Here is an 11,534-nt window from a genome sequence, read left to right as displayed (position 1 = left end):
TTAAAAAAGCCTCTATTAAAAAACTCTTCCTTCACACTCATTAGGCCCTTCCAGAAAGAAGAATCTGTGGGTTTGGGTTGTACTGCCGATAAAGTTTTATGCCTTAAATATTTATTGTTTAACAACTCCTGCCACACCCCGTCCTCATTAAGCAATTTAAACAACCATTTACTTAGTAAACATTTGTTTTTGAGTTCCAGTACCTCAATGCCTAAGCCACCTTGATCTTTAGGCCGACAAACAATATTCCATTTTGTGAGCCTATATTTTTTCTTATTTTCATCAGATTGCCAGAAAACCTAGATCTATAGAAATCCAATCGTTTCCTTACCCCAACAGGTATCTCTAGAAAGGATAACATGAACATAGGTAAACTAGTTAAAACTGAATTAATAAGAACCAGTCTATCCCCATAAGATAATAATTTTCCTTTCCAGCATCCCAGTTTGCTTTCAAACCGTGTTTCAACTGGATACCAGTCGGAATTTTTCAGTTTCCTGTAATGGATCGGAATACCTAGATATTTAAAGGGGAGAGATCCAACATCACATCCAAAGATCTGTTTATATTGATCCTGTTCCTCCTTTGCCTTTCCAAAACAGAAAAGTTCACTTTTGTGGAAGTTAATTTTGAGTCCCGACAATTCTTCAAATATGCATAAAATTAGCTTCATGTTTACAGCTTTGAGAAGGTCATGTTCCAAAAAAAAGGATTGTATCATCGGCATCCAGGGGTATATATGATGCCCCCCTGCGGAGCCACCACGTTCGTTTGGATTCGTGGCCATCCGATGGCGCATCCAGCGAATCTCAACCGTCCACGCGTTTTAATCAGAGTGGTATAAAAAGTTCAACTCATGGTGAGAACCCTAACCGCACCCGCGCCTGCCCCTCCGTTCCTCATCCTCGCGGGAGGCGGCGGCTGCACCTCCACGTCGTTCCTCCTCCTCCTCTTCGCTGCACCTCCGCCTCCCACCTCTCCCCTCTCGTTTCTCCCCCTCCTTCGTCTCTCTCTGATGGCCCCTTGTCGACCTGCGCGCGAGCGTCGTGTCTGCACGAGCAGGGCGCCGTTCTTGGGCGCGGGAACCGCGTAAGGCGCGAGCTGGGCGTCGTGCTTGGACGCACGACCCCTCTGCCCCGCCCACCGCCGCCACAAGTTGCCGGGAGGAGCCCTCCAGAGACCCGTTGCCACGCCGACCTTCAGGCTGCGTCGAGTGACGAGTCCCCACGTCGGGGCACTGCGTCTCCTCAACGCTCTCGACCTCTACGTCGACCTCCAGACCTCCAACCTTTTTGGATTTGATGGTATGTTCTGGGCTAGGTCGGTGGTGTTCCTCCTCTCTCTGTCCATTTAATCCCCCAAATCTTATATGTTTATGCAAATTCTATGTATTGTGCCTACAAGTCAGGCTACGTCGAGTGACGAGTCCCCACGTCGGGGCACTGCGTCTCCTCGACGCTCTCGACCTCTACGTCGACCTCCAGACCTCCAACCTTTTTGGATTTGATGGTATGTTCTGGGCTAGGTCGGTGGTGTTCCTCCTCTCTCTGTCCATTTAATCCCCCAAATCTTATATGTTTATGCAAATTCTATGTATTGTGCCTACAAGTTGTTTGACAAAATTCCAAGCAGGCCGTTCTCAAAATTCCAAGTAGTAAGGAGATGGAGAAGCAGCACTACAAAGATCCCAGGTTTCTCCCTCACTCTCTCACAATCTCACTGCCACTGCCAGGGCTCAGGTCCCCACTCGCGCATTTTCTCTTGTGAGAAATAGCTCTTGCAAATGCAGGTCAAGATAAGATACAAGGGAAAAGTTCAGGTACACATCTTCGAAGAGTTTCCATCCACAATCTGCATTAGTCCAAAGCCCAGGTTAAGTTTCTGTTGTCCTTTTGTTTGCTCATATGCAATACAGGATTCAGAATAGCACTCCACCAGCCTATATGAATTGGCACGCTAGGACTTGGGAAAACTATAATAGTGCAAAGATTCGAGGATCGCCATTATTTTTCAATGCTTACATTACTATTGTACCTCCACTTTTCTTGCATATCGGGATGCTATATTTCAATGGGTTGTGGGAACTTGAGTGCCGTGAAAGGTTTGCCTTTTGACATAAAAGAACAACCATAAGAGAATCTGGAAGAAATATCTAATTATAAAAGATCTGCTGGCTATGCAGTTGGTGATAACATGTTGCAAAAATGATCATAGTATGATGACATTGAAATATAAAAATACTCTACTTTAGAGTGTGGCCCAATGAAGCTATTATATGCATTTTATTATTGTAAGCATTCACTACTGAATTTATTTTGGTAGTAGTGAAAGGTCTCATTGAATTTATGGATTTTTCTCATCGTGAGAGTAACTAGAAGAGGAATAGTTTTTCAGTTAATCATTGTTTACTAACCAACCGAGTAACACTGCAGCTATGCGTATGCGCTTTTAGTAAATATTCTCTACTGTAGATATTAGAGGCTCTTTTATATCCACAGTTTGAGGTTCTTTAAGGATAAATTCTAATTATCAGGTGTCTGGTATCATTGTATTCGGCAAAACATGATATTGCTGTTCAAAGCTTGCAGAACATATGTACTGCAATTAAGTGCATTTATCCGTGAAATTGAGAAAGTCATCTCTGGTGCTTTCTCGGCTCTGTGATTCATGCCAGATATACATATAATCATATTTAGTTTGACGGTGAGTACGCGCTTTAGGTTAGTCAAAGGACGTGAATATTTTATATTAAGACAGTTCTAATAAAATTTGTTTATGATAATATTTTCTTGATCTATGAAATTTCATCTATGCTCAAATGTTTGGTCTTTGTTCTGTTTTAGGTATTTGAAATCTAGCCAATTAACCGTTGAGTTCATAATAATTGGAAAGCAGTCGAATGCTTCGGGTTGACTTTTGCATTGTCAGAACATGGCTTAAAACTCTGCTCTGCTGATTGGTTGTAATTTTTTACCTTCATTCAGTAATTTCCTACAAATTTGAAAGATCGTTTAAAGGAGCCACAACGTTATCTACCTGCGTGCTCCTTACCAGTGGTACCCCTTGAAGTAAGACTGGGTTGTCATGTGTTTCTTCCTTAAGATTCAGAATACTGGGATGTGATGTACCTCTTATGTCAGTTAGATCTTGCCTAGGATCCTGCTGATGGCGGAAGTGTTTGCCTCCCTACATGTTTGGAGTATGATATGTAGATGCTTTTGTATATCTGTGTTGATGATTGTTTTCTAGAGCAGATTTTTGCGACTTCATTCTACTTCTATATCTCTGTCTTTGCATAATAAATGCAAGTATTTATGAACCAATTTTTTGTGCTGCTTCGCATGCGGGTGATATGTTTACACTTTTTCTTGGATTTGAGATTCTATCCCAGCCTTGGTAAGCTTTAGGCTTTGATGTAAGTTTATAGTATTAAATTGGCGGTTAACTTTCTCTTATGCTGAGTGGCTAAATGTGCTTAGGTTAGAACTCAAATTGCTCTTATATTCAGATTATTATCCGTGGGTGAAATTATTAGTGGGGATTTCCTATTGAAATATTATATTTTCATGGTTATTACTACAGATATCAAACTGAATCAGCTTCACTTTAGGTTAATATTGAGACTGCTGCTACATTTCCTTTTTGGTCATGTTTCCTCTCTTTATAGTTAGCTTTTGCTACCTGCCGCTTGTGTTCTGTCTGCACATACATTTCTCTTGGTCTAGGTGATATTTGTTGTTGGTGATACAAGCCCACTCGGTTTTGGGCTGCTTTCTATTTTTGGGGTTTTCCTCAGATCAGTTCTTCTTCGTTTTATAATTTCTTTGCTGATGGATTTCCTTTTAGTCCTCTTCCTTTTTTTCCCTCATTTTGATCATCATATTCTTGATTTTGAGTGCTTCTTCTTCATTTTATTTCTCCTCTTTTATCTTTTGTTTAGAGTTCTTTGCTTGTGGTTCTGTTCATCTTTTCTTCTCTCTTTGCTTCATCTTTTCTACCACTTTGTTCTTTTTGTTCGTTTCTGGCGGCTCGGCTCTTGTGATGCTGCTCTATCCTCGCTTGCATCGCCGATTACTTGCTTTTCTATTCTTCTATTTTTTTTTTCTAGGTACTCGTGTTGCGGAAGATCGCTGTCTTGGGTCGCCGCTGGTGCTTTCCTTGGTTCAAATTCCTGCTTTGTTTGTGTTGAGTTTGCCCCTTCAAGCTTTTAGTCAGCCAGATAAATAGTTTGTCCTTCCTAAGTGAGTAGAGTGTTAGTGAGTTCTGTTAAATACTCGGTCCTTGTTGTGTGAGTAGAGTGCAACCGAGTTCTGTTAATTTCGGTGTACGGAAATTATTGTTTCCATTCTATGTACAGCTTGCTTTTTTCACCATTAATTAACTACTCTAGAGTTCCACTCCTCCATCTGATAACAAGAAAAAGGTTGATACTTATATTTATTAGGCATGGTTCTCATTCTTCGAACTGGTTTTATATTTGAGTTACACTAACATGATTGAATTTCGTCCGATTTAATCTGTTGCATTGTTAGGTGGACTGGATTTTATTTGAGGCAGACTAGCACGACTGAATTTATTCCAGTTTAATCTGCTGCATAGTTAAGTGGAGTGAATTTATTTCAGTTTAATCTACCATGAGCTATGTATTGAATGGTCAGAATTGTTTGAGGTACATTGTAATCAACGGTTTTCATTGTTTCAGGTTGTGGGCTGATGCAGGTTGTTGTTTGTTGCGACTGTTCCTCTGACAGGTAGTTGCCTTTCTTCGTCTTACACCACTGCGTGTCTACCCTTCCTCATTCTGTTCATTCACACATTTGTATGCTCTCTTTCTAATCAACTGGACCTAGGTTTGTTTTCACGGATTTGATCTTCATGTGTTAGTTCATCTACATGAAGAGTTACTTTGTTCAGTCCAAATATCCTCTCGCATTTTGTATAGCGATGGCAAGACTATTATTGTCTCATTTGTGCCAAGAGTGTCTTTCTCCAGGAATCACCGCTTTGAATTGGGTCTGAACGTGTGCTTCAGTCGGCATCTTCTGTTCAGTCTGAAGAGGTGATTTTTTTTTGTACATTAAACAACCGCGCTGACATGATACAATTTCAGTGCAATACAATGTTCATGGTAAATGATATTAAGTCCAGCAAGAGCCATGAAACAAGATGACAAATCTAGAAGCTTTTTAGACCAGATTCGGAAACACATGTAGGAAATCCTAATTTTCCTCGCAAATACTATGTCCTAAATAGCTAGGCATGAAACCATATAGATAATTATCTGAATATATGCAGCCATGTTTTTGTTTTTTATATATTGGTAGGGTTAAATAACCTAATCTCATTTCCTGTCGCCTATGCAGTCCTGGCCTAATCTAAAACATGCTACTATGTATTAATGTTATCCCTCTCCTCTGGCTCAAATTTAAAACTTTTTTTCTTTCGTCATAACTGTTTAGGATTGAGATATAAACCTGGCAGTATTCTGCCTATAGTTAGTGTATTGCGTAAGGTAAGGGTGCTAATTTGTTTCTTATGGATTACTTCTCTTCAATATATGTCTTGGCTTCGCATGACATGCAACACGCCTTATGACGAAAAACGCCTGGTCAAGTGTTGGCACACAGGCAAGCAGAACACTCCCAAGGCGATGCAAAAAGGGATGGCAACCGCGACGATGTTGGTGCCCTGGATGATTTGAAAACATCGCAACACCTGTCTTCGAAGGAGCGTCACCCTCCATTCGGGACCTGTGTGCCAGGATCAAAGAAGAGGCAAGGTCATGGACCACGGCAGGAGCAAACAGGCTCAGAGATGTCTTGCCTACAACCTGGGATGTCACTAATTTCAGATTCCGTAATAACGCTGTGTAAACCTTTTAGGGGGCGTGTAACAACTTACATCTATTCAATGAAATGAAACGCAAAGATTCCTTTGTGTTCTCTCCAAAAAAATATTATGTAGGTGTGCCCGTAGCCGATGATCCAAATCATCCAACTTCCCCATCCACCATGTCTCCAACACATAAGAGGTTGCTTCCATTTTTAGTGCTGAAATAGTCTTTGTTGTGGTAGCTCGGTCTGGTACATCTTCTATATCGTTTGCTAATTTAGATTATGTGTGGATTGTCTGTAGGCGCAGGCCATTGGTGCAAAAGGCTCAGATGGAGCCACCATCCAAGAAGAGAAACTAAATCAGCAGCAAGTGATGTATCTGAAATGCATTGCGTGTGTTCTTCTATAGTCTTGCAGGCTATGTTCATTACCATGTGTTTGTTTTCACCTCGGGTTAGTCCTTGACTAATCTCTGCTTTGCTTTTTCACCAGTGTTGTCTTTTGGTGACACATTTCGTGGGTAGCTGTGTTTGTGTCCTACTATCTTTGTTCCCTAGGATCTGACGATCATGGACCTCTCTTTTGTAGATGCCATGTAAATATGCGCTTAGTACCTGGTGCAACCATTCTGCCTTGTGTGGATATTACTTCTACTGCTCTGTAATGTTGCGTGTGAGGTGTATATACTTTGGTTTTAGTCTCGTGTGCTTTATCCTAAGATCATCATATCGACTTCATATTGACTTCATCTTCTAAAATTAAAGAAATGCATCATCATATTCCACCAAAATTTTAGCAGTGTTATACAAAGTGTGCGCCGACACGAATTTCACGGGGTCGTGCGCCAAGGCGCACATCTAAATCTAGTATTGTAGTATAGAGATACCCCCTCAACAAGATGAGGGATGAACCCTCCAGTCTGACCATCATTTTTTGTCCGTTCAATTAAGATGGCAAGCATATCTACAACAATGTTGAATAACATCGGGGACAAAGGGTCTGATGTATATATATAACGACTTTTTATATTTCCAACAAAAAAAACATGGACATATTTAATGACGTAACCTACAAGAATGCAAATTCCTAATGCGAGATTGTGTGTATTGTGGGCTACACGAAAAATGAAGAATCTGATAAATTTGGAGATTTGAAAAATATGTATAGTCACATCTATATTTTTGTGATTTTCGTGTAGCTCAAAAGTTTTAAAATTGATATTTTACATGTTTGGGATACATCATTGACTAGGTCAGGAATTTTTCATATTTTTTGAAAAAACTTGTAAATATGAAGAAAAAAAATTCTACAGCAGACTTGAGCCTGGGAGCCAAAAATCCACACTCACATATTATCCCATGATGATGACGATTAACAAGTCCACACAACAGAAGGATCTCCATTCTCAAGAGATGGTACTACAAGTGCCGGTACTCAGGACTGTTGGGCGCGTACATCTCGACAGTGCTATAGCCCGGTGGCATGCAGCGTGCAGTGACCGGCTCCACGGAATTCCAAAAGGGATCCTATGACATGTGCATGCACCGATGAATGATCATGGACTCGAGAAGAATTCATGGATATATAGCATCTTGCTTCGGCGAAGCGTCGCGGAGGATCCTCCACGAACCAAAGTAGATCGAACACACATGCAACCGAGATCGAGCGCATGATTGCCCCTGGATGGATCCATGGAGCTCGATCGAGCCATGGGTCGATCTCCGACAGGACATGCGGCGACGCCAACCTTTTGCATGCGCTCTCCCTTTCGCGACCGCGACAGCCTAACAGACTGCGCCGCGTACTGATAGGGAAAGAAGCCCGCATCCATCCATCGATCCATCCGTGCGTCCTGAAAGGTACACGTCTATCTATCCTGCCACGCTCACTTCGTTTCATCCGTGCGTCTCGTCCCGGTCCAAACCGAGGCGGTCCAGCCCCGGGCTACATCTGCACCTGGACCACTCGGAGGTCTGAACACGCAACAGATATATATATCTTCCTCTTTTCTAAACAAGGAGCGATGAAAAAAGAGGGCCGTATGGGATGCAGTGTTTTGGTACATGGGTGCATATGCTTCCTATATTTTAAAATGCATCTTGCATACATTTCAAGTTTTAAAAAAATTTGAAACTAAAAGTTCGCACGTACATCTTCACGTGCTACGTGCTCACAAAGTCGTTTCATAAAAAATCGACTTATCATGCGACGTGTGTAAAAAAAGACAAAATTCAGTGCTAAAAATAATGCTTTTCACAAGATAAACTTTCTCTTTTTTATATAGACCACACAAAATATTGGTTTTTCGTGAAACTTTACGAATGCACGTATATTATGGAGATGTACATGTAGAATTTTTTGTCTAAATTTTTTGACATTTCGAAATATGATTTTTTGGTAGAGGGAGCATACGCACCCGGGAGCCAAATTGAATTTTCGGGCAATATGTACGAAAAATACTAGATAATCGAAAGACAATAGAAGAAAGGGTAGCACATCATGCCAGTAGCATTACACTGTAACTGCAGTGTTCGGAGGTGTGACGGATAACGAAGCAAGTCTTTTCGAGAGATACCATAAAGAAGGTAGTACTATTTTTCCGGACCGAAAGAGGTGGCGGATTGTTCCTCTCTTCCTCCAAATGTGAAGACAGATGCGACACTAGGAGAGTAGACGAGTAGCCGATTCTTGAACTTGGTTGCAAAGTGCCCTAGTTTGATCAACCCTTCTCGCCAATCTGATAGGGCAAAGGTGACCGATCTTTCGATGACACGTGGATAGATCGATTTGTTGGTGGAGTTCGTGCTTGACGATCCGACTACACGTGCAAAGCTCGTGCACCAATGCAATCGCTAGGACAATCTCCGGGAGTTACTGATCTTGCGGATGCGCGATCAGCCTGACCAACGAGGGTCTTAATTCCTACCTGAAATCGAGAACAAGAACTAATATTGCAATCAGAATATTGCGGATGAAAGATGAAAGCTTTATTGAAAAAGGCAGGATTCCGAATAGTCGGTCTTGTTCTGGGCGTTGGCCTCAAAAGAAGTACACGAGAGTTGCAACAATGGCTAACTTTTAGTCTAATCAAAATTCGAGTCTAAACATGATGGCTATGGGGGTATTTAAAGGAGGAAAAGGTGGGGTTTCGGCCAACCATACGTATGGTGGCCGAACCAAACCCTAGAAGGCCTTTCCCCCTTCAATGCGGACTATAAAAAGTGGTTGTCTTAATTCCTGCGAAAATGACATGGGTCTGGCCCAAAACTAAAGATGGCGCAACACCTGTTATCACCGGATTTTGGCCAAATCAGGAGATGGGCCGTAAGGGAGATGGGCTTGGAAAGATTACACGTGGAAGATTTCTGAAGCGGCCTTGCACGAAGAGTTTGGGCTGGATTGCCCGTGTATCTGTAATATAGTAGATCGCGTCTTAGATTAAAAGATAGAGTTTTACCCGTGCACGGTTAGGTGCACGCCTAAATTAGAAAGTCCCCTGGACTATAAATATGTATCTAGGGTTTATGAAATAAACAACAACCAACGTTCACCACAAATCAATCTCGGCGCATCGCCAACTCCTTCGTCTCGAGGGTTTCTTCCGGTAAGCATCATGCTGCCTAGATCGCATCTTGCAATCTAGGCAGCACAAGCTTATTACGTTGTTCATGCGTTGCTCGTACTGAAGCCTTTTTGATGGCGAGCAACGTAGTTATCTTAGATGTGTTAGGGTTAGCATTGTTCTTCGTATCATATGCTGTCGTAGTGCAACCCTTGTACATCTAGCCGCCCTTACACCTATCTTAGGTGTAGGGGCGGCACCCCGCTTGATCATTATTTAGTAGATCCGATCCGTTACGGTTGCTCCTTGTTCTTCAAGGATTAGTTTAATATCTGCAATAGTTAGGCCTTACAAAGGGTTGGAGGATCCAGCGGCGCGTAGGGTGTCGTTTGCTAGTCCTAGACAGGATGTTCCGGGGATCAACCTCGTGTTGGTTTTTAGGCCTTGTCTAGGATCGGCTTACGATCACCGTGCGTGGCCGCGAGGCCCAATCGTGAGTAGGATGATCCGATTATGCGGTGAAAACCCTAAATCGTCGTAGATCGCTTTAGCTTTATCTTGATCAAGCAGGATCACCATATGTTCGTGCACCTCGTACGAATCATGGGTGGATCGGCTCCTTGAGCCGATTCACAGGATAACCTGAGAGCCGATCGAGGCTCGTATTTAATGTTTACGTGTATGCCATGCAGGAAACTAAGCGAGGCATCTCCATCACCTTCCTGACCAGGTATAGGTCAGGTGGCACGCCCTTGCACCAGCATCGGACGTGCGTACCAGAGGCTTTGCGGGCCGTCGCTCGGAGGGACCAGGGCCAGCCGCAGCCCTAAGTTGTTCCCGGCTCTACTGTGTTGCCCGTCGCTGCCCGCCGGCGGGTTTCTGACCGCAACACATTCTGGCACGCCCGGTGGGACAATCTTCGACATCAACCACATCGCCATCTACATCTGAGATGGCAGACGGCACTCCAGTCACGTACGAGGATCTGACCGACGAGCTCAAGAAGAAGTATGACGAGGTCAAAGCTATCCTCGAAGCCGACCTCATCGGCTCTTTTCACAGGACCCGTTCACATGGCATCAGGTGGAAAGGGTTCTCGCCTGATGGTGCGCTCGATGGAATAGACCTGTCCGCCCCGTCAGAAGAACGCACCAGGTCCCTGCGTCAGAGATTAACTACCCGGTGGCTCACTCGCTGCACCGCCACTCGAGAACCTGGTGAACACTTTGGAGCGTGTCGCTCTTCGGGTGATCCAGGAGATCATGAGGCACCAGTACTCTCCGTCAGGACCAGCTCTCGGGACACACCAAGGAGAGATGCCACTCCAGTCCCGTCCACCGCTGCCATTTGCGTTGGCAGCACCAGAAGTGCCGAATTCACCGGCATTCGTCGTCTACAAGATTGGTGGTGACCCTAGTGACTGCCAGTTCTTGCATGAGGCGCCTAAGGATATCCCTCACGGGTACATGTGCATATACGTGCCAGACTGCGGTAACTGGGCGCTCACAAACCAGGCCGCAACAGCAGGGACTTCTGGGAAAGCAGGAGGAACGTCAGCGACAGATCTTGAGAAGCAGACGTGGCTAGCTAAATATGCCACCCCGACGAACCTCCAGAGCTCCGCTCCTGCAGCTTGGCTCGAGCTGGAAAAGCAAGCATGGCTGGCTAAGTACGCCACCCGGCGAATCTTCGTAGTTCGACTCCTGCAGCCAAGACCGCGGATCAAATCAGTACCATACTGAGAGACCAGTTCGGCATGGTGCCGAAAAGGAGGACAATCGGCTATTCCAAGCCGTATCCCGACGAGTACGAGTTGATCCCGCTACCACCCAAATATCGGCTCCCTGATTTCTCCAAATTCAGTGGATCAGATGGTTCCAGCTCCATCGAGCATGTGAGCCGATATTTGGCACAGCTAGGAACGGCCTCAGCGTCGGATCCACTACGCGTGAGGTTCTTCGCACAGTCCCTCACAGGATCAGCTTTCGGGTGGTACACTTCGTTGCCACCGGACTCGATCCGGACTTGGAAGCAGCTTGGAAGAACAGTTCCACATGCGTATCACTCGAGGCTTCCGAGTCCGCCTTGCCGATCCGGCACGAATACGTCGAAGCGTGGAGAAACCGTGGCGAGAATAC

General features: G+C 44.0%; 1 long non-coding RNA gene across 6 annotated transcripts; it reads left to right on the top strand.

Annotated features, from left to right (window-relative positions):
* Window positions 1-1,410: 1,410 nt before the first annotated feature.
* LOC127302650 (uncharacterized) lies at window positions 1,411-6,552 on the top strand. Of its 6 annotated transcripts, XR_011744993.1 has the most exons (5): window positions 1,411-1,691; window positions 1,790-1,872; window positions 4,533-4,598; window positions 4,703-6,031; window positions 6,136-6,552. It is a non-coding gene; the product is annotated as an uncharacterized lncRNA (long non-coding RNA). The 6 variants fall into 6 exon arrangements; XR_007853015.2 differs by having other exon boundaries at window positions 1,411-1,509; window positions 1,633-1,691; window positions 1,790-6,031; XR_007853017.2 differs by having other exon boundaries at window positions 1,411-1,525; window positions 1,633-1,691; window positions 1,790-6,031.
* The last annotated feature ends 4,982 nt before the right edge of the window (window positions 6,553-11,534 follow it).

The sequence above is a fragment of the Lolium perenne genome, chromosome 5 (assembly GCF_019359855.2).
Source record: "Lolium perenne isolate Kyuss_39 chromosome 5, Kyuss_2.0, whole genome shotgun sequence".
Classification (NCBI taxonomy): domain Eukaryota; kingdom Viridiplantae; phylum Streptophyta; class Magnoliopsida; order Poales; family Poaceae; genus Lolium; species Lolium perenne.
The sequence above is the reverse complement of the archived record's forward strand: the minus strand, read 5'-3'. Positions and strand labels throughout refer to the sequence as shown.